Source organism: Athene cunicularia (genome assembly GCF_003259725.1).
Source record: "Athene cunicularia isolate RWA chromosome 15 unlocalized genomic scaffold, athCun1 chr15_part1, whole genome shotgun sequence".
Lineage (NCBI taxonomy): Eukaryota > Metazoa > Chordata > Aves > Strigiformes > Strigidae > Athene > Athene cunicularia.
Genome location: NW_020799121.1, coordinates 1,505,356 through 1,531,348, shown reverse-complemented (window position 1 = coordinate 1,531,348; position 25,993 = coordinate 1,505,356). Strand labels below are relative to the sequence as shown.

General features: G+C 39.8%; 1 protein-coding gene across 3 annotated transcripts in view; it reads left to right on the top strand.

Annotated features, from left to right (window-relative positions):
• The first annotated feature begins 318 nt into the window (after positions 1-318).
• The window catches only part of MTMR3 (myotubularin related protein 3), an 84,245-nt gene continuing 58,570 nt past the window's right edge, over positions 319-25,993 (top strand). For 2 of the 3 annotated variants that reach the window (XM_026859461.1, XM_026859458.1), the window contains exon 1: positions 319-419. The gene's annotated coding sequence lies outside the window, so the exon portion shown is untranslated. Of the gene's footprint in view, positions 420-17,014; positions 17,192-25,993 lie in introns of those variants that run through there. The other variant, XM_026859460.1, reaches the window with a different exon arrangement.

Here is a 25,993-nt window from a genome sequence, read left to right as displayed (position 1 = left end):
CTGCCGCGGACTGACGGCGCGTCCCTTCACGGCGGGGCGTGGGAGGGGGAAGGTGGGCTCCCTGCCTGGTCGCTGCCGCTGTCCGTGGCCCTGTGGGCCTCACCTGGCGCCAGCTCCCTCCCTGCCCGCCCCGCGGGGGTGGCTGACTCCCTCTCGCCCGCGTAGCTGAGCTGAGAGATCGCCTCATGCCGCTGGCAGCTGCGGTCCCGTGCTCGGCTTCTCCTTCTGCTTTGGCCGTGGTATCAGTTGTGTTCAACTGTCCTTGTGCATGGGGTCAAAATTTCCCTTTTATAAGTGGGACTTGTTAAGGCTTTTTTTTATTTACGTCGTCTGGGGGGTTTAATTGTGCCTCTTCCCCGTGTTTCTCTTTAACAGTCCTATTCTTTTGCTGAGAACTGAGCAGATGTTGCCCTTCTCTGGTAAGTAGTGGTTTGCGACCCCCTCCTGCCATTCCCCCCAACATGGATTTTTAAGTTTTTGCATTGAAGTTGTTCCTTCTGCTGTTGAGTCTTTTAGGGAATGTTGTTTTATCAACAGATGAGACCTTATGTTCCTTCACATCTCTTTGTACCAGAAACTGATTTATTTCTTTTCCATGTATACTTTCCTCACTGGGGGGAAGGCGAGGTGTAAGCTTATAACTCTTACAGACTTTCAAGTCTGATATGTGCTCTTATGTGTTTCACCTGTTTTTCTTGTGTGAAGAGCCCTTGTAACCATGGGCTTTCTTTTAGAAGAAAAGAGCCAGTCTAGTGAATCATGTCAGGTAGTGCTGAGTGTAGTGGTATAGCTTGGCTTTATGATGAATATAAAGGTATATTTAAATGTTGAGGTGACTCTGTCGGGAAGGGATGGTAGTGTGACTGAAGGAACTATGGCAGGTTTGTTGTAATACCTGTCATGCTTTAAGCTCAAGATAAAGGGCTGAGGTGCCTTTTGTCTGTTATTAAAGCACGTGCTGTAGTATTTGAAAATTAACTTTTTGGTGGAGGTGAAGGAATCTTTATGAAGGAGTGCTTGTAGATAACTTCAGGGGAGGAGGCTGACATCTGATATCTGCATTGCTTTAGTGGTTACTGATCACAGTGGTTTTGGAAGATAGAAAAAGTGTTTTCTTAGTACAGGAAATATTGTGAACTGTAAGTGTTGAAACTTTCTGCAGATAAGTAAAGGCAGATCATGGGATTCTAAAATGCTTCAGTAGCAAGTGTTTGTGCCTGCTTTGGAGTTTGGGGAGGGGCAAATGTGCAGAAAGAATATTGCTGAGCAGTGGTGAGCTTTTGAGCAGTTGTGCTTAAAGATGCTCTTGTCCTGCTTCAAGTTAGGAGTGATACATTGAGAATCGAGTTTAGTTCTCTTGCTGGCAGTGTTATAGGCACCTATTTAGGATACTGTTAATATCTATTAGAAAAACTGTCCGTGCTAGACAGTATTAAAATATTGTCAGCCTACTTAATATACTGTGCATCCCACAGATGATACCAAGTAGGTGGGATAGGTCAGCTTGATAAGCTCTCTTTTTTTCATAAAAATGGCCATCCACAGCTGGAGGAGATGGAAAAGGAGCATGCCCAAGCTTCTGAAGATAGATAAAATGTTTTATCTCAGATTTCATTCCACCTACATGCAACTCAGGATGGTGGAGCGAAATATGTTGTCAGCCTTTCAAGAGTAGGAGGAACGTGGCTTTGCAGTGCTTTGCTGGCAATTAACCCATAAAAAAGGAGTAACTCAAGGAAAAGGTTATTGTTAGGCTGCTTAAGTAATAGGCAGGAGTCTGACAAGTCCGCTGTAGCAAGGAAAAAGGAATTGTCTTTATGGAGTGAATTAGAGGAACCTGGATTAGTGTCCAGCGCAAAGTTTGAGATCTTTTCACCTGCAGAGGTCAAAGGAATGTGATGGCTGTTCCTGCTCTTGTAGCTTTCTACTGGGATGTGTAACTGGATATGAGATCGGAGTCTTCTACTTGGTATCGGTGGTGTCTTCCAAAGCATGTGACTCCAGACAGTGCAGTAGTACTTACCAAATACTGTAAACCAGGATGAAAAGTCTAGATACTTAAATATGTATTTGTTTCATAGTTGCTTTCATTGGCTGAATCAAAGTAATATGTTTCTCTTAAAAATAAGCTTCTAAGTACTAAATTGTCTTAAGCCATAATGTGCAACTCTTCTGCATTTGTCTCAAGCTCGAGTAACTGGTGATGTAAAGATCTGCCTGTTAGATGCCATATGGGTTTTAACTCTGGGAAATGAGCTTCATGATTTATAATTCCTTCTTCCTTCTGAACATTTGTGCCACAGCTTCCCAGTGCTGTTAGGAGAACTTTAGGAATATGACTAGCACTCAATGCATGCTGTAATTCTTGTGAATTAACAGGATTGTTAAAAGGTAACTATCTTTGTGGTGCTTCAGATTTACAGGGTGACTGAGTGGCTTGTATGAAAGACCTAAAAGTGAAGTTAGTGCTAATTCAGGAATCTGAAATACTGACTTTTTACTGAGGCTTGCTATGCCCAATAACAAACAATATATAACTCCTAATGCATCACAGCTTCTGCCCTGGATGCAGTAATTCTGAATGGTGCAGGGCTGCTGTTCCCTGACTGGTGTATTGACTTGCATGCATCTCAGCTGCTTCTATGTGCTGCTTGTGGGATGGGAGGAAGTCACAAACTACAGCATCATTTGGTGTCAACTGTCCATATTTAGAATGTATTTGGTAACAGAAACAGCCAAGATTTCATCCCCTTGCTTTGGGGTGAGCAGTTGAGAAGGACTGACAGGTTATGGTACCATAGAAATCTAATTGTAAGCTGGAGCATGAGTAGCCCAGACCTGTTCTTTCCCTTGTCTGATTAGCAGTTTCTGGTGGTGGTGTAAAGGAGGTGAACACCAACTGGCTGCAGTGATTCTGGAGGTAATGTTTAATCCCATAAGGAAGGCCTCAGGTCAGTCCCTGCTGATCAGAACTAGAGGGAAGAACACCTGTAGTAGCAGAGAAGTGTGGCATTATTTTGTTGAAACCAGTGATATCTTTCACCTTTAGTCTGTTACGAAGTGCCTGGGTTGTGTTGCTCTGAGCTAGAGGTGCTCTGTTCACCTTCACTAAGCAGCAATATGTGCCTAGAAGTGAAGCTTGGAACTGCAGTGCCACGCCATGCAAAGCGAGCTAGGGAGGAAGAGTAAAGCAGAAGGCTTTCTGGAATGTTAATTGAAATGGATAAGATATTTCTGGAGTCATAGATATCCATCAAAAAGCAGTTTTAAGGCTTAGCTTAAAACACAGTTGCTGATTCCTGGCTTTGGTTCATCTTCTGAAACACCTCTGAGAGAATATTAATCCGAAGTTTAGAAAGCAGCAGTCGGTTTGGTATGTGAATGTGGCTGCAAGTTAAGCTGTTAACTGGAAATATGCTCTGTGGTCTTACTGGGGGGCAGCTGAGTGCTTCAGCATTAATGCCCATGAGGAGGAACAAAGCCTCTGAAAATAGTTGCAATGAAGTAAGCTTAGTATGGTCCAGTTTGAAGTTTTTCTGAAATTTGTGTGTGTATGTCCATGAGCGAGGCAAGTAGCGACACTGTAATAGCCATCATGTAGGTGGTGGAACCCTTCCAAACTCTGTTAAGGGGGGGTGGTGTGGGGGAGCAAAACCCCTGAGCTCTGAAAAAGTCCCTAAATAGGTGGTTCTTGCCCTTGGGAGAGTTGGATTTCAAAAGTCTTGAAGCTGGGTGGTCTTTAAGTGATATCGTAACTAAACTTGTACAAGCTGCTGTATTGAAGTATTACCACTTCTGAAAAAGTTAATACTTTGAACAAGATTTTAGTGGAACTGAATTTTAGAGAAATTAGTCTGTTATTTTTCCCTTGGCTAGGGATGAAGTGAAAAGCTGTAAAGCAGCATTGATAGGATGGCTTGGGGGCAGGCTGTTGTACCAGTCATGCCAGTAATGGAATGTGTCCTCAGTAACATGTGCTGATAATTTTAAGTAGCTTTAAAACCCTTTTTTAGATAAACCAAAAATACTGAATTGCAAAGACTTTAAAATAGAACTTTGCAGTTCAGTGTTAGTTGAAAGAGGACAGAACATCAAAGAAACCAAACCTTAGAGAAGTGCTGGAAGGTGAAAAGCAAAGCAGGTTGTCTTTTGCCTTGCTCAGCACATCTCACTGTCATTTTCAGTGTTCCTTGTGATGGACTGACTAGCCATGATGAAAATGATGTTGGGTATGCTGTTGATGGCTTTCATCTGAGATGCTGATCCAGCTGATGCTTTTACTGACTTGTGACATCAATTCTTCATCAAATTGTTGTCCAGTGTATGAATAGCATGGTAGTGGTCAACTTCAGGGTTTTGAGCTACTGTGTATTGTGTGAAGCAGAACTAGTGCTGGCTGTGAAGCCTGAGCTTAGCTTGGAAAATTATTCTGTCACCTGTGGAATTAGCTTGAAGTGAGAATGAAATCAGAATCTTAATGTTAGTCCCTGGCTACTTAAGAAGAGCTGAGCTTTTGAAAGGGCAGTCAGAACAGCCCACCACACTGACTGGGGTGTGTCTTTATAGTGAGAGCTGAGACAGAGGATGTTCAAATGTTTGAACTTTGGAGACTGAACAGCAAGGCAGGCTGCCATAGGCCTCTGGGCTTCCAGAACATGGCCTAGAAGACAGTGAATATCCATGTAGGAAAGATTTGTGTTCTGGTAGTTGAACTTTGATATTTAACTGTCTTCTTCCTGTTGTATATGTTGCTCTCAAGCTGTGTGTTCTGTGCTCCCCTCCATTTGATTTTTAGTCCAACCACTCCTGCATCTTCTGCAGAGTGACAGTTTCTGCAGGGTTAGGCAGCACTTCTCACAGAACTCCCTCTAGTGTGTTGTCTGGTGCGTACTTCTGGGGGGAATGTGGAAGCCTCCAGCGTGAGGAGAGCTGGAGAGCTCTTCATAGGCAAGCGCATGAATGTCAAAGCTCTTACAGTACTGTCTTTTTTTTATCTTCTCGAAGAGCTTTAAAGTAAGAAGCTGTGATTGCATTTTAACTTGGTTACAGGAAGAATCGATTTAAATGTGCTTTTCTGCCTGCTGGATTGGTTCCCTGAGAAGGCTTGTGCTGATCAGCGTACTGTTAGATCCTGTCAGGCAGAAGCAGGACTTAGGTACTTGGTTTCTTGAGTTCGGGCAGTTCTGCAGGTGCATGGATCTAGTAAACTCAAGGCTGAACATAGTTGGGGAATGTTGGATATCTTGAGCTTTTTTGTCTTGGTTTAATGTCAGAACTACAGTTATGCTTTGGGACTATCTCTAGCAGATGTGCAGGATCTACCTTCTCAGGTCTTATTTTGTTTAGCTTTTACTGGGAAAAGAATTGGAAAAGACTTTTTTCACTATAATTTCAGTTTCCTACTTTTCAGTCAAACAACATTATCAGAGTAACTTACTATCTGTGTTTCTCCCATGCTGTGAGTACACAATCCCCATGGGTGAGACTTCTACCAAAGACTCTCATTTGTGATATTTCTTACTCTATTTTAAGACTGTGGAAAGATTTTAATCAGGAAAAACCTGTGAAAAGCTATACATCATGCTTTAACTGAGATTTCTGAAAACTAAATAGCTTGATATAGAGATCTCTAGCTAGGGTGCCTGTCTGTATGATGTCTTTTGCATATACAACTCTAATAATCTTTAAGTATTTTTGATTGTTCTGCTACCTTGTAATGCTTAGTTCCTAGAATATATAGTTGGTATGGGGAGAAGTGATGCACTTCAAGTTGAATTTGTGGAGAAGGACTGCTGCATTGCCATGATTAAGTCTTTGCAGTTTTTCTTTCTAATACCAGAGATTTATGCACTGGTATAGACATTATTTATAGAAACACTGTTAGAACAGTTTTCTGTTGCCCTTTTGTGGGCCTCATTTGCTTCTCCAACTTTGGGACTGGAAACTAGGGCTATAATCAAAGCATTAATTCTGTAGTGTTACCTGAAAGGACATCTTTAGGAAGAAATAAAAATAGTTTCTTGTTCACTGTGCGTTTTAAAAGAAGGTTTTGACTCCTCTATCAGTCGGGAAAGGGCAGGCTGCTGACAGAATGAGACTGCTTTCAGGAGTGCTGCTTTCTCCACTTGTGGAAGCGCCTGGGGGAGATGGCTCTCAGCCACCTGTGTGAGGAGGGGACAGAAGTGCCTGTCTGCGTGCTGAAAGGTGTGGGTTGAAATCCAGTCTGTGAAGACGAGATGCACTTGGTTGGCTTTCTGACTACCCTTGGAGTGGAGCAAAGGCAGGACTTGCCTGCAGGGCGTGTTGCATTTGCCATCTCCCCAGCTCACCCTTCTGAGCAGCCTTTTATGTAGGGGAGATGTGGATCACAAGCCTTCCAAGTCCTGTGAGTATGACTCCTCAGTTTCTCTGTGGTTTGACTGTTCTGCACAAGTAGGAGTCTTATTTTTTGGGGATTTCTGTACAGCTAGTGACTGGATTTCAGAAAATAGATGGAAAAGCAGATCTTTCCTTGAGTCTTTGTCATGTAGAGTTTAACACTTCATAGATCAAGGGCAGACTACTACAATTTTGATTTCAGTTAATTTAGTTGCTAGAAGTTGTAGTTGAAAGTATCAAAGAGTTGAGTGAAACTGAAGGCTGAATTAAAGAAATGGTAACAAAAAGACTGAACACCCAGAGAGATTAGGAACAATTTATTTGAACCTGCTGTAACACTGGGATTAATACCTTTAACATTTTACAGTAGATATTACATGATTAAGATAACTTTCAGTACTTTTGAAATGAAGCCTCAATTTTGTTGTACAGAAAAATGTTAGAACGATCCAGTCTACTAGTTGATCTAGTATTAAGCTTTGTCCTATCACTCTTATGCTACTGCTGTGTGCTTTCAAAATGAGTTTAAGTTCTAAGCAGCTCATGGAAGTGGTTACAGCTAGGTTTGGAGTTGGTGGGAAGCGTTCCCCTGGAATTTCCTATCTGGTAGTTAAAAGGGGACCAGCAAGTCTGACTCTCCTTGTTCTCTCTGCGGGTAGATCAGGAAAGGGAGTAAGCTAGTTGCTGTGGAAATGTGATTTCATCTTGTAGCTGTAATTGACCTAAATGTGTACCTGTGAAAGCTTTACTTACTGCATTGCTATCTGTAAGCTTGTAATTGCTATCATTGAAACTTAAACCTGAGATAAAATGAGATGCTGTGAAGTTCTGTTTGTAATTATACTGTTTGTCGCATCCTTGATAGGGTGTTTGCTTTGAGATCTTTTCAGACCTAGTTCTGGATTTGTTGCAGCTGAAAACTATCCTCAGTTTTACCTGCCTCCAGCCTTTAGTAGTTTAAAAACTACTGTTATCAAAGCTCACTTACTGTCCTGTGGGTCCTCTGTAAGTTCAGGCTTTTAAAATACTTGTCTATCTCCTGACAAAGAACAGATGAGCCAAGACAAGAGGCTATGAGAAGAAAACTCACCTGTCATACTGCAGAGCAGCTTTGCTTGAAAATCAGTGTGAAGACAGTACTCTCCAGTCTGCAGTCAGGTTGCTGTGGTCTGACTAGTGTAGAAACACCTTTTTGAAGTGTTGTTAGCTGATAGCTTTGATTTTATTGTTCCACATGAGTTTTCCTTATCTTTTTTTACTTCTGAGAACAAATGTTAATGTAGGCATTGAACCCTTGATCCAGTAAACCTGACTAAAATGTCTAAACAGGTTTCATTTTTAGGTTATTTTGATTATTTTCCTTTAACAAATGGAAGCTGAAAGCAAGTGAGGTATATTTAATGTAGACTGCAGGCAGAGGCAATAAACTTGCAAGACCTTTTACTTATTTCCATCTAAACACTGTGTGTTTTCCTAAGAGTGAATAAGATTTTCATCAAATTAATGATTAATCCTTATCAAACAAGTGTTCATCTTTACGATTAAGTGTTCCTGTTGTTTAATTGTATGTTGACTGATGGGCATGCTAGTCATGAGTGCATTTGAAAATTCAGATTCTTCATTTTCTCTCACTGCTGGTGCAGGAATTTGCTGTGAACAGGGCATTATATTCTGGTTGGATACCCATTATTATTAAATTATCATCTTTGTCTATGTTCAGTGAACCTTTCTTTGAGTAACTTCCAAAAGAATGCACCTTTTTGCATTTTGGGAAAATCTGAACTCTGAGGAAAAAGGAAGATGGAACAAGGTAAATATTTTGAGGTCTGCTAGGCTTTCCTTGTAGGTTTGGCTAATGGATTATGGTCAAGGCATAGTTGTTTTCTAATTCAGAATACAATAGCTTGCTTGTTTTCTTTTACTCTGGGTTGGAATCTCTTAATCCCTTCAGACTCAAGCATGAGTATCACATGATTTGGAGGTGTTTGGTTAGTGTACTTCATTGCTGCAGAGCATCCCTGTACATAACAGATGAGTAAATTGGGACTGCAGAGAGGAGCCACATGGAAATTTTCAGTTTTGGAGTTCCATGTCCAAGTGTTGAATATTTGGTTGCTGGGTTGTGTTCTGGCAAAGCCAAAGGGAAGCATCTGATCCTAAGGAGATAAGATTTCTGCTCTAAAATCCTTAGTTTGTGATAAAAGGACTACAGCTTCAATATACCAATAACTTATATGTCCAGTATACCTAAAAATGCTTAAGCCATGTATTAGGGCATTTGTATGGAAATTTCCTTGCAAAAAAACTGTGGTGGTACAAGTAATCATGGGTCCTTCTTTCAGAATCTGTGACCATGCGGGGCATCAGTTGGAGGTATAGCTGTGTAAGTAATGCTAATAAAGCCTTGTTAAAGTAAAAAATCGTTGTTATTCAGTAACAGATTATTTCAGAAGATAGCAGTTTCTTATATAGCTGCATAATGGTACCAGTGTGTCTGGTTGCTGTTATGTTGCTTTTTACCTCCTTCAGTTCTGCAGGAACTGTCTGGAACCAAAAGGTCTTCCACATATTAAACTGGAATTTTGGCTTTTAAATGACAGGATGAATGCTGATACTTGATAAGGATAACTGCTGAACACTGATCTAGTGTGAGGACTAGACAAGTATGTGGTTGGGGTTTTCTAAAGCAGAATAAGATTCCCTAAAATGCTGAAATATGATAATGAACTGAGGATGGTAAAAAACATCCTCAGTAATTTAGAAGATGCTGATCTTGACTCTTGGTGCTGCTTTTGTAGAATTTGGTACCTTAAGTACCAATCTTTGCTTGGAGTAGCTTCAGTAACTAATTCTACTAGCAGCTGAAGCCTGCTTCTTCCCAAGCTGTTTCATTTGCATTGAAAGAAATGCAAAAATAATTGGGGAGCTGTAGTCATAGTGGCTCTATACTTAGCTCATTACTCGAGGCAAATTATCTTTTGCTTCCCCAGTGTTGACTGGTAGGCTGGCTTAAGAGCTGTCTAGCTTTCCATTGCTAGGTTGTTTGAATTCCTCTGCAGTATTGTTATTGCATGGTTTGTATGAACTCTTGAAAGGCTGGTAATAATCTAACAGTGGAAGGGTTGAGGATGGGAATTCTTAGTAATTCACTGAGAGAAAAGCAATGCCAAACCTGCTGTTGTAATTAGCTTGGAGTAGGAAGCAATCTTGAAACCAGCTTGATATGATGCTCACCTGTGGAGGGTGGTTAGGTTCATTACTGTCACTGCCCCGGCTGATGCCTGAACTGGGTGGGTGTGGTGATCATGTGGAGGATTCAGCCTGGGGAGTTGTGGACAAAGGATGAAAGGATTTTGCTTGATTTGACAAGTATAAGATTAGTATAACAAGGACAATAAGAGCTATTTCTTGGTTTCATTTTTTAAGACAAGTTTTTTTAATAAGCTGTTTGTATAAGATACAAGTTTAGGTGCTCCTGTCCTTTCTGAGGGTCACACCCAAAGAGCAGTCCTATTAAAATTAATAGTGCTATTGCATCATTCCTTAGACCGCCATGTTCTCATTCAGCACTAAGGTATGAAGACTTTTCCTCTTGCATAAGACAACTTGATTTGTTCTGGTTGGGGAGGAAACGGTTTGGCAGCTCACTAAAGAGTAAGTTGTGTGCTACTGTGCCCTGTAGCTTATTTTTCTAAACATTACTATTTCAGGTTATTGTCCAGCTTTCTAAACTGTTTTAGCAGTATGTCTAACTACCTGGGCCACTGCTCACACAGAGGTAGTGATTATCTGGCCAGCCCTTGCTGAATGCAGTTCCTTTACTGCTTCTAGCATGCTTCTTGCTCCTAGACCCAAATTGTTTGGCATTGAAATTAGATACCTAGTAGGGCCAAGCCTTGTGTACTTCAGTATATTTCAAGAGCCCCACAACTGCAATATGGCTTAACCTACCTCATCTCTTTTCATTTGCTACCAACGCTGTTTTTTCTGGCTCTTCCATCAAAATTCAGTTTTTTAGTCTCATCGTAAACACTTGCTACTGTGTGTCAATCCCAGCAGACCAAGTTTTATACTGGTTAAGAAATAATTTTTCTAAAAATATGCTGCAGATCCAGTAACATTTGCTAGAGCTAAACTGACTTAACTTACCAAAGGCAGGGAGTGATAAGTTAAAATATGCCTTGTCAAAAGTCTGTGTTAACTGACTTGTATAATGAAAAGAGCAAGAAGGGTCTTAATATTTTTGTGTGGGAATTACCATGTTAGAAGTAAGCAGGTGGGCTGGGGAGTATCTGGTTAAGTTTACAGTTTAAGAAATGCCTAATGCCAAAAAACCTTCCAAAAACTAATTTATGTGCTTAAACTCCACAGTTTTTTTATACTAAGTCTTGCCAAGACAGTTAAAGAATTCCTAGAGCTAGTTTGAATTTCCAGGCTTGGTTTGGAGTGCAATAGCTGCTTCTGCAGGTGCAGAGGACACTCAGGTCTGTTCAGGTAGGTTGATGAGTCTTGGGTTTATTGCTGGAAGGAGTTTTAGGAGTCTGAGGATGTTGTTGTGAAGCACATCTGTGGCATAGTTGCATATGTAGCCAGCTGGGTGTTTTTACTGCTTGTAAAAGGTCAGCTTTTGAACTTTCATGGATTGATGAACAGTGAACTTTAAACTGGTGTTGTAGCACCTGATTTCACAAACTTCAAGCCTCCAACTTCCAAGACTGGAAAACTTAGGAGGAAGGGTCCCTTTGTAGGGTTGGTGTTCTTAAGATCTGTTTAACTATTTGTAGCTAACTAAAATACAAAAGGTGAAGAAATACCCTGGGGGCAATGCAGAGAAGCTCCTTTAGCTGAGTTAACATCAATTGTGGTAAAACAACTCAGTGCATCCATCATGCTTGCAAAAGAAAACACAATCAGCACCATATTTCAATAGCAATTAGTCAGGTTTTGCCATTATATTCTCCCCTAGGTGACTTTATGCTAAGTATTGTTGAAAGACTTGACTTAGCAGAGTTCGTACATGTTGAAACAAATGTGATGGCTTGGAGCTTGTCTGAAGAATCTGCTGCTCATTAGTTGACTTCTGAAGAGCTGCTTTACCTGTAACCTCTCAAAAACAATGCTGATTTGGTTACTTTTTTAAATAACACTTTAACCAGAACTCATAAAGAGTTTAAACAACATACTTATACTTTATTGCATATAAAAATGTGGAAGAGAAAGTTCTGAATGTTTGAAGTGGGAATCAATAGATGGTGCTGCACAAGTAACAGCTCAGCCTTTACATGGAATTTGGAGCATCTTTGCCATAAGCTTGTTGCCTAGTGCTGATCTGTTCCTCCAACACAGAGTTTTTTTTGCAACCTTTAAACTCTTCAAGTATAGAATAGGAATTTGTCCTGTCAAAACCTGCATTTGTTTAAAGAGTTAGGTCCTACTTACTCACCTATGTCCTACATCTCTAGATCTCGGTTATTTAAATACCAAGGTGTGTGTCACTCTAAACTTACTGGGTAGGTGTTTCCTTTAACAGAAATAAGTAAATGCAACCTGTAGCAAACAAGCAACTGTGCTTATCTTGTTACACATTTTTCATTCTTCAGTTTTGTGTATGTACAGTGCTGAACTTCTAAATTAGGATTTAGGAGGTGGTCTGAGGGTGAGTTTTTTGCCTGTGAAATTCTGGAGATTTATCCAGATATGTCTGAGATTAAGTGTCTAACCTCACCTTTAACTTGGAAGTGATGTATTTTATGTTGTATCAGATGTCAGTTTTACAGGTTTTGGGGAGGAATGGAGAAAGGTTCTTACTAATGTATCATCTAAACAAAATAGGCTGTCTGAATACTGTAACATATGCTGAGTGTATGGAATATCTTAAAAATGAAGTGCTTGATGATGTTGGTTGAATGGAAGGGTCTGAAGACTTAAATTCTGAAGTAGGGACTAAGTGTTCTAATCTGTCTAGTTAGGTTTGCCCTACTTTCAAGTCTCACTGAATTTTCAAAGGGAGAACTAGGAGGTTTTTTGTGGAAAACAGTAGGCTTGAATTATATCCTTTCTTAGTATTTTGAGGTAGCTTGGTGTAAACTTTTCCCAGAAATGTTGCTCCTACTGAGCTGGTGGAATGGGAGTTAAGGCGAGTTGTTTATTACAACTGAAATGTGATTCTTTGTTGTCTTTAACTCCTTGTCAGAAGTGACAGCATTCCTTGCAGTCAGATTTGGGGTATAAATCTGCATCTTAACCTTTGTTTCAGTGTCGTGTCAGCCCATTGCATCTTAAGTTAGTCTTAGTGCCATGTTCAGCATGACTAGACTGACATGCTGTGAAGGGGGATTATTTTAATATAGTGCTTCTAGACCAAGGTTGCAGCAAGTAAAGCATTAAACAAGTGCTTCTATAGGTCCCTATTGTCAAGTTGCTGACTTACAGCAGCCTTCACTAGGTAGGGTGCTGCTAGTGTGCTATGGTCTAGGCTGGCTATGGAGTAGTAGGGCTGTGTTGTGAGTTGTGCAACTCTAGAGCTAAGGGTACAGTTTGCCTTAGGGCACCGGGGTGTTGAGCTGAACTTCTGGTGCAAGAAGGTCTAAATGCTGAAAGGGTAGCTGTTACTACTGATTTCAAATTATCCTCAAAAATGTAACTCCTGAAAGTGTTCTGTGTATTAATCAAACTAAGTTTAAAAGTGTCACCTGCAGAGCATGCAGCAGCTCTCCTAGGGTTTGCCTCTTCTACTGTCTGGTCCTGGGTTGTGTGCTGGTGGTGCTGCTTGAGTTGTACTTGAGATTTATGTAGCCAGTGGAAGCAGATTCATTCCTCTTAGAACTGTTTTATTAATTAACTGAAACAGCTGAAGTGCTGGGTTTTGTTTAGTATTTGTGGTAAGATTTGATGTTACTTGATATGTTCATGTGTTTTCTGCAGATAAAATGTGTGTAGTCCTTGTGGGTATGGTGTAGTGGGATATTGGATTTGTGGATGTTAAGGTGGCTGTGTATTTAATTCAGTAGTGAGGGCTAATGCACTGAAACTTCATACTGGAAAGTTATTCAGTAACTCTGTTTTCGTCACTGAGCTGCAAAAAATAATGCTGGTGAACTTAGCAAGGTTAAATGAAAAACATTCAAATCACAAATGTATGTATTTCAGAGCTTGTTACTAGAGGTAATAAAGCCTTCATTGGTAATGGTACTCAAGCAAATAGTCCTTCTGGCTCTAACAAGACAAAAAACTTATTAATGTTATTTAATACCTATAGAGTTAGGACCTCTAGCTCTTCTGAGGTTTTATTGATTACCTGTCAGCTTACTATAATGCTGAAAAAGCATGATTTGCTTCAAACTGACAAGGAAAATAGAACATATGCATTGCTGTGTTTGCTCTGGTGTAAGTTACTTCAGAGTTTTGGCAGATCCTTTCCATGAGATCATGTATCAGTCTGTGAGGTAGAAGCTAGTCTACTAGCACATTTAATCTATTTTTGATTTGTCAAGATCTCAAATGTAGAAACAAAGAGCACTTTGTCCTGGCTAGTCTCAGGAAGACTGACACTTAAATCACTCTTTCTAGTTGTCTGTTCACTTATTTTCTGAGCATGCTGCTCTTGCTGAGTGAAGGGCATTGTTTTGTAGAAGTCTCTTCCACTGTCTAAGTACAGAGGCTTTCATCTATAGGCTGAACATCTCATACTGGCAATTTCAAATGAGGTACTTGTTTGAACAGTTCCAAGTTCAGCCTTGTCAGTGTAAGTCAGTGAAACTTCTCTGACAGTGGGTAGCCCCATCTGTAAAATAAGGCTGTGCCAGGGCTGAATCTTACTGCTGCTTTCCATCACATCCTTGACATGATCTGCTCTATTGTATGAGAAGAGTATGACTGAAAGTACTTTTTGATCAGCACAGAAGAAGCTCTAGAGTACTAGTATCTCTGGAGTTTTGGTGGACTCTTCAGAGAATCATTTCATACTTATTTGTGCCTTATTGCTGAGAGAATCAAAGTCTTATAGAATATCCTGGAAATACTGCATCCAGTTTCTGGCTTTTTATATATTATAAGCCTTTCTTCGTTGCTGATCCAAAGTGTCTAGATAAAGTAAAAAGTCGGAGTCTTTACCTCACTGTTTCATTTTCATGTGGCCATTCTCTGAATATAATCATCAGGGCTTTAAATTTCTTGTGCATGTTAGAGCTGTGTGAGAATTTCCCTCACACTTGCAGGTGATCACAAAGTATTCAATTTATCTGTAGGTAGTTGAGCTTGGTTTCCTACTGTGTATTTCATGATTTTCAGGTTTCTGTTTGCATTAATGTTAGTTAAGCAATAATAATTAACTCAAAGCATGGAACTGATTATCTTATTGGGAGAACAAATCAATAACCATAAAGTAATAAGCATTATTGCAGCTTCCTGGTAATGAAAATTCCAGGAGTGGAATACTTGATTTAATTTTTAAGCTTTGAGAAAATAGTGGTGGTGATAGAATGACTTTGTAACTGACTCACTTGAGCATCTACTTAATGCTAGTGAAAAGCTTGGTGTGTGTGTGTGTGTGTGTGTGTGTGTGTGTGAAGAACTGCAGTGGCTTTACAGCTGTTGAGGATTAACAGCTGTTTGTTATGTTAATATTGGGAATGTCTGGTGCCCTGCTTGTCCTTCCCATTTGAACACCAAAGAATGCTGTGTGCAGGTATGTTTTTTAATTACTGATGCTTCCACAGTCTGGATGACATTGTTTACTTTGTTCCAGTGATTCTATCTAGATGTATTTAAGCTGGAAACTGCAGCGTTAGGACACTTGGATATTGTTGCCGTGTCCTTCCACTAAACCACACAGTTGAATCAAGTGTGTGTGTCCCCTGAAGTGAGTGTCCAAAATAGAAAAGAACTGCTCACTAAGTGATAGAATGTGAGCCTTTTTAAGAGACAAGGTCAGACATAAAATCTGGCTTTAGGTGAGAAGAATCTTACTTAAGGTCTCTAGGGCAGTTTCTATGTACAGCTGGTGTGGATGTGGTCCTGAGGATGCTTTCAGTAAAGATTAATCTCTTTTGGCTGCAGATGGCTGTGCCAGTTTTCTTGCCATGAAGATTTGGTTAACCAACACTGCTGTAGAAATATAGATACAGCCTCTTAAGACCCCACTGAAAAGCTCTGAAGAACTTTGTCTTGATGCCTTATGTAAGGACAGCTCTGACTCAGTGGGGAATGTAAACATGTGACTAAACTCAAAGCAGTATCACTGTACAGGTCAGAATTGTTAAGGCTTCCAGCTTCACAAGTGAGGGCATTGGTTCTGTCCCATTACCCTCTTAAAATTGCATGCTATCTCAGACTTGTTTCTTAACTCACTCTGCACTACTGTGCGTACGTTTAGGCATTGATTTCCAGCTGTGCTCTGCTGGGCAGCTGAAAGGTGAATGGGCTCTGACTTCTGGGGGAGCCTTTTGCTTGGCAGGAAGTGCCTGTGTGGAGGTGGTGAGTGGAGGCCCAGGCAGTGCCTGCATGCAGATGCTCCTCACATGCAGAGATCCTGTTCCATACCGGTTCAGAAACTTCTAATATAATAGAAACTTGCACCAAAGCCAACTTCTGTTTTACAGATAGCACCATGGGATTAGTATTGTATCTTAAATACAGGTATTTTGAACAACTATTCAAGAACTTAAGGTGAATGCTTATAGAACAATAGTGGGTTCCGAGCCTAGGATACCTTAATGGCATTATGGAAGCTAGCTATCATGTTAACAGAACCCTGCTAAATATACTTCAGCATTGCATTCTTGAGAGAGTAGTTGTGATGCCAGGACTTGAATACGAATACATCTTACATGTGCACACTCATGTGAGAATCACAGAACAGCACATGCTAGGCTTGAAGATAGTGTTTCCTTCAGAATGATTTGGAGTATGGTACAATTATCCTTTGCTTTTGATGTGTTACGCAAATTCAGTAATGTGTGGCTGTTCAGAAGTGACTGCAAGCTGCAGGTTATGGGAAAATCTGACTCCTTCAAAAGAGAGTGCATCTCAGTTTGTGCAGTCCATGCGGAGAAACCTGCTTGCATTGGGTGCTGTCATTGGGTATGACATGTCAAGCAGACAGTTCTGTTTTTCCATCTGCATGATGTCTGCCTTCTAGCTTTGGTCTTGCAGGTTTTCTGTTTTTAACTCTTGCTTAGGTTTTTAGCTTGCTTGTGTACTAGTTTATTCCTCATCAGTCAAGTTTTTAAGGGGTAAGTAATTACCTGGTAAGTAATGCTTGCAAGCTTTTGTGATGGATTGTTATGAACTGGGCAAACCTCTGCTGCTTGCTTGCTCCAGACTGCATAATTTAAAGAAAGTTTGGGGGTGTTCTAGACAGGAAGGAACATGTATCCTGTCAGCCTATCTGAAGGGCACTGCCTATCATAGCTGCCCTAATGTCAATGAGGATGGACTTCATGGTTATGAAATCTGCAAAATATCATCTCTAAACACTGTCTTAAACTGCCTGGTCTCCTTGGCAGAACTAGACAGTCTTTTAAACATACAGACTCTTCAGGTAATCTAAAGCTGCTCTTTTTTTTAATTGCAGGCACATGTCTTGATGACCTGAAGGAGAACTTTGGTAGGCTGAGGAAATCTTTCTTGCAGTGGTACTCCTTGCTACTCATACTAGCAGGAAATGGGTGTGAACATCTGCTTGAAGTCATAAGGCATCGTGTTCTATAGTGAAAAGCATTAGTTTAAAAGTGGAAGTGAGGTAGCCTTGAATGCCAGAAGACAGGACTGCCAATGACTGATGGAAGATCTATACGTTGTTTCACACTTCCCTGTAAGTGTCTTGGGTTTCTGATGGAGTTCAATAGGCAGATTGACTTAGGTAGTACCAGAGACAGATTGTAACTTGGAGTGCGGTTGAGACTGTAAAAGTGGAGGGTGAGGCAAGAGAAAAACATGAAGAGCTCACACAGTATTACTGCATTGGTTTCCGTACCTGTGCAAGACCTGTACGTTACAAGTATTCTACTAAAAACTTTCCCTCCTGTAGTCCCTTCTGGGGAAGAAAAATGACAGGCTTCAGTTCCTCACTCTTGTTGCTTTAATTCTTCCTAAGGCTGCTATCAGAGTAGCTCTGCTTTGTGCTCTGGCAGTCTTGCTTGAGCTGCCAGTGTAGCCTCCAAGCTTTTCACTATGCACGCTGCTGGTGTAGCACTTCATTGAGCAGTGGAAGCCTGAGTAAGTATCACTGGCTGATTCTCAAGTCTGACATCATATCCAAGAATTAGATGGCTCTTTCACCATGGGGATAATGAAATAATTCCTACTGTGTTATTCATTAACTCACATTTCATTCAGTGGCTCCTAAGAGGATAATGAGCATGTTAGAGGTGAACTTGCATAGGACTTCAGACATCCTTTTGATAAGATAAACAAGAGTTAGCTATGGCAGGCAAAGTTTAAGCATGGCACTGAGGCAGGTGGCATGTAGTATATTACATGTAGTGACTTCAAAACTAATTTGATGACTTTTTCTTTAATGGTTTAAAGTAGCCTGCTTCTAAAGCTGATGGAGAAATAACTAGTGCTCAAAGAAGTCAGATGGAAGGTCTTGGCATGGAGGCTGCACCTGGTTGAACAGAAAGGTGATGTTCAACCTAGCATTGCAGTGCTTCAGGGCAGGTGTGGGAGCCCAACAAATAAACTGGGGGACCTACAACAATAAACCATATGGAGGAAAAACATCTTAGTGAAGGACAGCTGCTCCTGTTTTGGTACAAGAGCCTGTTGGACGTTGTTGGGTTTCTCGTTTTAACATTAATGTAGCTTGAGCATGTGTAAAATTTGAATATCCCTCAAGTGTTAGTGTCATGCACGCTTCCCCCTCATGTACACAGCTTTGTCAGCTTAAACTGCCGTATGCTACTCTGCAAGAAAACTTTAAAGGGGAGAAAGATAACCTAATTTGTGAAGGGATTTTCACTGACATTATGTTCAGAATAGTAAAACTGGACAACTCTACCCCTAGCTTTAGGGCTGACTCTTAAAGGACCTCTATGGGAATTAGGTGTATTGACCATTTTGGCTCTAATGTGAATCCTTTAAGACCTGATCTTCCTGGTAAATATGGCTGTAGCTGTTGATTGAGCTATCACACCAGGTGAGTACTGTTCTGTTCTGAAGGCTCGGCAGGGAGTTCATCTCCCTCCAAAAGAGGTTTATCTGTGCTGTGCAATTGAGCTAATAAACTAATATAATCAGATTAAGCTGTTTGTGGGAGGAATGATGATTGGATATTCAAATGCCTAACAAACTGTCTGATCTTTTGACTGTTGCTGTGAGTGCACTGGCATCAGTATTTCATCCCCACAGGTAATAACAGATAATTTTAAGAGGCTGCAGTAGGCTTGGACACCTGAAGAAATCCAGAACTTCTAGGGGCCCAGTAAGATCTTAAACTACCCAGTATTTGTAGAAGCACTGGGTGAGGGAATAGTGACTTTATCTAGGAAGAAGTTCTAGGTGGTGGTCTGGTGAGTCAGGTGACTGCCATCCTGGAGAACTAGCTGTGTCCCTGCCCTGTTGTGGATTGTGCTGTGGGTTGGGAAGTTACTGGAAACTTTTACAGGTGTGTGTAGACTTATGGCTTTGTTAAATACACAACTCCAGGCCTGAGTGCTCATTTCTGCAGCTCAGACGCCCAGCTAGTGGAGTTGTATTTCTCAAATACATAGCAGAATACTATCAAAATTGAAGTATTTGAACTAGACTTTAAGCATCTGTTCTGGATACCGAAGTTGGAAGATCCTTCTGGTGCCTTGAACTCTTACTATGCTTAGTTTTTCAACCTTTAAAAAATACATTACTACCACTTAACCATATGGGACAGTGTGAAAACTGTGGTAAGCACTGTAGATCTTTAGAAGAAGAGTTGCTATAAAATGATCAGTGTGTAAAAAAAAAAAAAAAAAAAAAAAAAAAAAAAAAAAAAAGACTTGATTCAGAACTCCCCACAGGCTACAAGATTTAATAAAAATGAATATAAGTAGAAGTTGTGGATTCAGGGATTATTGTCCACCTAGTTTGCTGAGTGTGGGGGTTTATGGGAAGGAAAGGATGGAGAAGGGAATTTGGGATCACATATGTTCCAAGAGAAGCTGAACTAAAAGCTTTCCAGGTGACCTTAGTGCTTGCATTTCCTAATGTGTAATTCTTCATTCCATGCTTTGTATTTATAGACATTTTAAGATGCAGTTACAAGGTGATTTCCTCAGCATGTATGAGCAGTGAGAATATCTGCTGTGTCATTAATACTTGGGTCCTGGGCTGTCAGCTTTGCCTCTCGTTTACTTTACTGTGCAACTACATGTAACTACCTAGTCCAGAAATCCATCACCAAAGCATGCCTGCCCTGTCAAGGATCTCTTCCTTTACAGCAGCATTTACACATCAGTGCTCTAACTTCTTGAGCTGTTGTATGTGAAGCAGTAAAATGCCAGAACAGGCCATTGTCTCTTACCTGTTCTTTGGAAGATCTGTTTTTCAGCACCTATGGTAATGGGAACTGGAAAAAAGATCATCTTCAGTTCATGACAAACTGTTCAGCCTGAACATAGAAGTCTGGGTACAAGTGCTGGTTCATGGATGTTGTTGGTTATTCTGGAAGCCTCTACCATCAGGGAAGACTTTCAAAACAGTTCTGTCAGCTGGATCCGAAACTGATGCAGAGATTACATTTCCAAGCTAATGACACAGATGTGGTACTTTCATTAAAACATACATGCCTTAGATCCTTGTACTTGATTGACAGACTAATTTAAGCTTGCCAAGTAAGCTTTTCTACATAAAGATGTAGCCTTTCATCCAGGAAAGGAGTTCGGCTGTTTTTTTGGCTTTTAGATCTAGATGTGTAAAGCTGTATACAAGTTTTTTCAGACATACAAGGCCTGAATGCTGAGGTTGTTTGTACAGCAAGCTGTTGTTTATCCAAATTATACATGCTTTTTCATCTCATCTCTGAGCTTCTAGTACATCTTTTTCTAAAACCTGGGATTAAACCATATTTAAAATGAAAATTACCTTACCTGATGTATCAGTAACAGTCTTCACATGTAGATTTGTTGCAGCAACTGCATAACCTCTTGAAGTAAGTGAGGTAGACTTAAGTACTCTGAACTGTATTCTTATCCTTTTTTCCCTGTTCTTGTTCAGAGTGTGAAGGCTTCCTTTGCCTTTGAGTATTTTTCTGAACTTCATTTAAGATTCCAACCCTAATATTGGGACAGGCTGTCTAGGAAGAATGGTGATATTCAAACCTTGGCTAGACAAGTCTCTTTTGCAACTTGATCTGAGTGGAACTGTGTCAAATAGGGGCTTGGACTAACTGATGTTCAGTTGTCCCAAATTGTTCTGGATTTTTTTGTGTGTATTTATCCTGGTTCTTCATACTTTCCTTTTTGGGCTTAAAGGAGCAGAGTGACTTCTGCTTTTTTTGTAATTGAATAATGAATCTTGTTCCTGTAATGTTAACAGCTTGAATCTCTGGTGTTGAATTGAGTTTCTTTCAGAAGGAAAGCTTTCTGTAAAGTTTGGTCCTCCTGGACCTGATGGCAAGCTTTACTGCAGGCAGCTTTTATTTTTATAGTTATGGGAAGGAAAGAAATTCCTGCCCTTTCTTGGTTTGGTCTTTGACCAAGGTTGACACCTCATAAGATCTTCAAGGAGATCCTTGAGTACCTGAACAAACTGATTTTCAGTATTGTGTTCCTATGTTGTCAGCAGCTTCATCCTGCTTATGCATCATGAAGCAAGATGATGTCAGTTGAGGTCAGGGTTTTTTTTTGCCACCTGATTTCATCAGGAGCAAAGCAGTAGATAGGACCCAAACCTCAAGTACTAAGCCTCTTTATTGCTCCTTATTTACATTGTATCTACTTTTTTCCAAAACTTTTCTGAATTACTTTTTGAATCTGAGCAAATCAACTTGAATATTTTATCTTCATGGGTTTGACAGACATTTGTTTGTGTTCAGTATGTACAGACTTGGTTTTGATACTAAATTAGTTACCAGAGGGTCCTTCAAATTGAAGGATAAAGAACAAAAATAGACCAATCTAGTTAATTTTTACTGTGAAATGCTACTTCTGTGTATTTAATTGAAGCTTGATTTCTGCAAGTCACAGGTAAGAATTGAAGTGTTACAAATGTGTAACTTGGCTATTTTCACATCTTTAAGCAAGCTCATGGACCAAATGTACATGTTCTTGCATGTCTATAAAATACAGCTTGAAGAGGGCATGCTAAATTTACTGTAAGGATGGTTATAAATATTTATATTTAAAGGAAGGTTAAGTCTTGCTAGCTGATGATTCAAGTGCAAAACAAAATTAAAGTGGGTAACTGAAGTTTCCTGCATACCGATGTACATCTTTTTTAAGATTATGGGATTAAACCATATTGAAAATGAAAATTACCTTACCTGATGCATCAATAACAGAATTAGCTGTTGAACTGCACTCAATTCTACAATGCTTCTGGGAGTGATGTGGATGCATTGTGTTTAGGTAACTTGCTGAAGAGCCCAAACTTGTTGGTGCTTTAAAATGATGATTTATCTCTTAATTACAACAAAGTCTTTTTTAGTAAGCTAGGTTTGGTTAGAGTCACACAGGGAAGGAATTAATGTTCTCTAAAGGATAAAACACTTGAATGACATGTTCTTTGCATTATTAGAGTTCTTCCTTCTCAGGGTTTGTTCAATCTACAAATATGAAGCAGTTTCTCTAGGGAAAATAGAGGTTTTAAATCCAGGTTTGCCTGACTTGAATGAATTCACACTAGACCAGATCTGGGGGAAAGTGTGTTCTGGATACTCCCATTAGAGTTCACCAGGACCTGAGTGTCTGTATATACAGGCAAATGCATTGCTACAATTCAACACCAGAAACAATCTACAGAAATCTTTGCTTCTAGTGTTGAATTGTTGTAGCAATGCATTTGCCTGTATATACAGACATTTGTTACAGTCCTGCATTATTTTGTCACAATTTTTTTTAAAGGGCATTTAGTATCAAGTAGGATACTGGAGTAATACCTCTTTTTGGGAAAAACTGATCATCTGTACAGAATTTAGTGTGAAATAGTCTAATTCTAGATTTAGGATTTAATTAAATGAGCAGGTAGGAAATCAAAACTTAAATCTTCATGTTCCCTAGAGAAATTAATTCATGTTGGTTGATCTTGCCATAAAAATAGTGATTTCAAAGGAGATAATGTAACCATATAGGATTGAGTTCTTTTTCCATGTAAGGTGAATATCTGCTGGTATCCTCGTAAGGAAGCCTGAACATTTGGTGGGTCAGTGGATTTTTAACTTTAAGTGTAGGAGGGGGGAGGGGGAGAGACTGGGTAGTAAATATTAACTGGGGATATGTCAAACCTTGTTTTATCAGAGTTGCAGTCTATTGCAGAAATTAACTTCAAGTCTAAGTCAAATTCAGTGTTTTGATATGTATGTGCTTTAACCACAAAACCTTCTTAGGTGCCTCTGAAATGCCTAAATATATTTAACTTTGGCTTCATGCTGTTTAGTTTTTTAGAATAAGCATATTCTGTTAATCCAAGTAAATTCTTTCCTGGCTCTGAATGTCTGTGTAACTTCAGTGTAAACTGTCATGCTTGTATACTTTCAGTATTATGGAAGTTGTTACATAGAGAAAAGATTTTTAGGGAGTTGTGACTGAACTCGGCTTCCCTGAGTTGTCTGGAAACATGACTTTAGAAATGGTAATTATTCTTGCCTTTGACATGTTAGATTTGAACAAGATGGTTGCATAGCATACTACCTCAGTTTAGTAGGTGGAGGGTACTGGACTTAAGCTTCAATTTACATAATAGTCAACTAGTTCAAAACACCAGTGCTGTGCCTTTATAGGAGTAAATTTTGCAGTGTGACAAAATTAACTAGTCTGTTGGAGACCTCTGTACTTAATACTAGATACTTGTATGTAATTGCTCTTCAAAATTAGTTATGGAAATTGAAACACATTAAGACTTGCTTCAGGTTTCTGTAGGTGATATTAAGAGATACAGGACTGCTTACTGTGCCTCCTGCCTCCCACATCAAACAAATGCTGCTGAAACCCTTGGGATTTGATGATGCAGTCAGAGGCTGTTCAGAGCTCCTCACCCTAGTTTGATATGCAGATGGCTCAGTGTCCTTTTCTCTACATATATTTGTAGGACCCTTTTAAAGACTCTCTTTGCCTTTTTAGTTGTGGAGTCCCACCTCCAGGTCTTATTTAAGTGCAACTTGCAAATGGAAAGTAGTATTTTGCCAGTTACATTTCCTGCTTCTGAAAGTAACTATTACTTTCCATGAATGGAAAAAGATGGGAATAAACTGTCTTAATATTTGGAAGATACTGAAGTGGTATAACTACAGGAGAAAAGCTGTTTGCTCTTCCTGCTTTTTCTCCTTTAGTGAATTGAATCAGCTAACCAAAGAAAGGACAAGTTGTATGTTTCTTGGAGGCAATATGCTGGTAGATCAGCCAAACCAGTTTGCCCATTGTGATCTAAATATAGAGAGTCTCCTTAACTGGGAAAGGCATCTGAGTTCTGTGTATGTCTTAATACATGTAGGGAGCCGAAGCTTTTCAGTGCCTAGCTGGAGGGCGATGCTGGTGTGAGTCTTCTCTCTTTCTGTAGAAACTTTGACTAGTAACAGTGTACTGTAGAGTTTGGAGAAGTTGATACTGGAAATAGATTGATGCAATAACCTGTTTGTTCTAGTATGGAAGGGCTTAGCTGATCAGATATAAGTAAGGCAGTAACCTGTTCTGGTAAATGATATGTCTGGCTTTAAACTGGAATTTGCTGTCTAAATAGGAGCTAGCAGAAAATTCCTTATACTGAAGCTGCTAGTGTTTCCTTACTCATCTCTTGCTGGTCTCCTGATCATGCACAAGTACACATGGTCTTATCTCTTAATTTAACTTTTGCCTTACGGTATTTTCATGCATTAAGTGGCTGGTTGAACAGTCACTGAGTGCTGTTCATGTCTTGGCAGTCTTGTGGATGATGCCCAAACAAGTGTTTGGACTGCTCTTTAGAAAACATACTGTTTATGATCCTAGAAAAGCTAGCCTGATCCTTGATTAACTCCTGAAATGTGAAATTTAGGTGGTCAGTTCATAAAAAGGGGACTCGTGACTGAATAAACCTGGCTCCCTACCTAGGTCAGCTCTTTCCTAGTGACAATGAAATCAAGTAATCATATTGACTGCTTTGCATGTACTAAATAAATACCTGAACAGTGCTTTTCTTGAATTAACTACTATTTCATACTGTAACTAGTAGTACTAACGCTGTCATCAGATGTACTTATGCCCTGCCATGGTTGGTTGGAAGAGACTAGCTCTTCATCCCTGAGTTTACAGATGCAGACAGAAATCCCACTGTGTATTAATACCCAAAGACAACTTGAGGTCCTGATACAGGATACAGTTGTATGTTGAATAACTCTAATGCAGATCAGGGCTTTTTGAGGGTAACTGGTATTTGAACTGTAAACTCTGCCATTTAAAATTACCCTGCTTAATGCTTGGAGAAATACATGTGTAAACAGTTTGAGATGAGCAAGCTAATTGACCAGTTCTGTAAAGAAAATGTCACTTCAAGTGTTGAAATGATTCCTAAGCTGCCTGAAACTATAAATTCTAAATGTCATGCAGTTGCTTTCAGACTATGCTTTGTACCAGCATCTGCTCTGGAAGCAAACATGTACAACATTGTAGAGTAGTGGTTCCATAATCTTGATTTCTTTGTCTTGTATCTAGGAGTTAATTATGTCATAAAGGGTCTGAAATGTCAGAGTTGATGTAAGATAAGGGGAGCATTTTGTTGGGGTGGAGTATGGGAGCAGTACTCTTTCTGATGGCTCACCATGTTTCAGAGAATGCAAACATAGTCCAGTTTAGAGCAGAACCACTGTAAGTGTCAGATTAAAGCATTTATGCACTGCGCACAATCTTACCAAGTGCTAGTGTTAGGGCATTTGAAACTTAACTTTCATGCTTGTATAAAGTAGTCTGGTGTAAGTCACTGAACAGTGTGTGTCTCATGGCTGCCTCTTCCTAGATGAAGACAGTGAAGGTGGATGTGCATCTTACTCATATGACCTCCTTGACAGAACAGGTTTTTTCAATGCAATTTAAGAATTAATGGATTAAAACAGTAGTCAATAATTATGCTGTGTGCAATAAAAGAAAGTGTCTTGTTATTTGCCTTGATAACAAAACAGACTTTTTTGTGTCCTGCCTCTTCCTAGATGTGTAGCTGATCAGTGCTATTGCTCTGAGTCTGTGGGGGGCTGAGTTTCCTGTTATGGACACCTTATAATAACTTAACCTACTTAATACATTAAGAAATAAATATTTATTCTTACAGGCATTTGGTATTTCAATAAAGTTTTCTTATGACAAAAGCATTGAGTGGTGTTTTGCTGAAGAGGTTTTAAAAGCTTTGTGCCAGACCAGAGTATAGTGAAAATGATGTCAACTTACACACTTGGGAGCTAATAGCTGTAACTGTGTACATTGTCCTAAAGTGGTTCAATGGGGGGGGAGGAAAAAAT